Source organism: Cicer arietinum, chromosome 3 (genome assembly GCF_000331145.2).
Source record: "Cicer arietinum cultivar CDC Frontier isolate Library 1 chromosome 3, Cicar.CDCFrontier_v2.0, whole genome shotgun sequence".
Taxonomy (NCBI): Eukaryota; Viridiplantae; Streptophyta; class Magnoliopsida; order Fabales; family Fabaceae; genus Cicer; species Cicer arietinum.
In genome coordinates this window covers 25,651,911-25,652,256 of record NC_021162.2, presented here as the reverse complement: position 1 = coordinate 25,652,256, position 346 = coordinate 25,651,911, and positions in this window count along the sequence as shown.

Genomic DNA, 346 nt, shown 5'->3' with positions numbered 1-346 from the left:
TTCAGTTACAGTTGCCTCCAACGGCTAGTATTTTTGCAACAGTCATATTGCAAATCGATTCCCAAATCGATTTTCTTAAGTAAATGTTCAATGGATAAATCGATGTCCAAATCGATTTTCATATCAATTCAGGAAAACTTCTCATAACAGCAGCGATTTCCAAATCGATTTCTTTGAAGATATTGACCATACAGGGATTTCAATCGACTTCCAAATCGACTTATTTGGCTCGCAGTTTTATAATTTGACAAAATCGATTACCAAATCGATGCTCGTGTTTGAGTTTGGAAAATTTCTCAAATTGTTGGATTTCTGGGAGAAATAATCGATTATGAAATCGATTTTT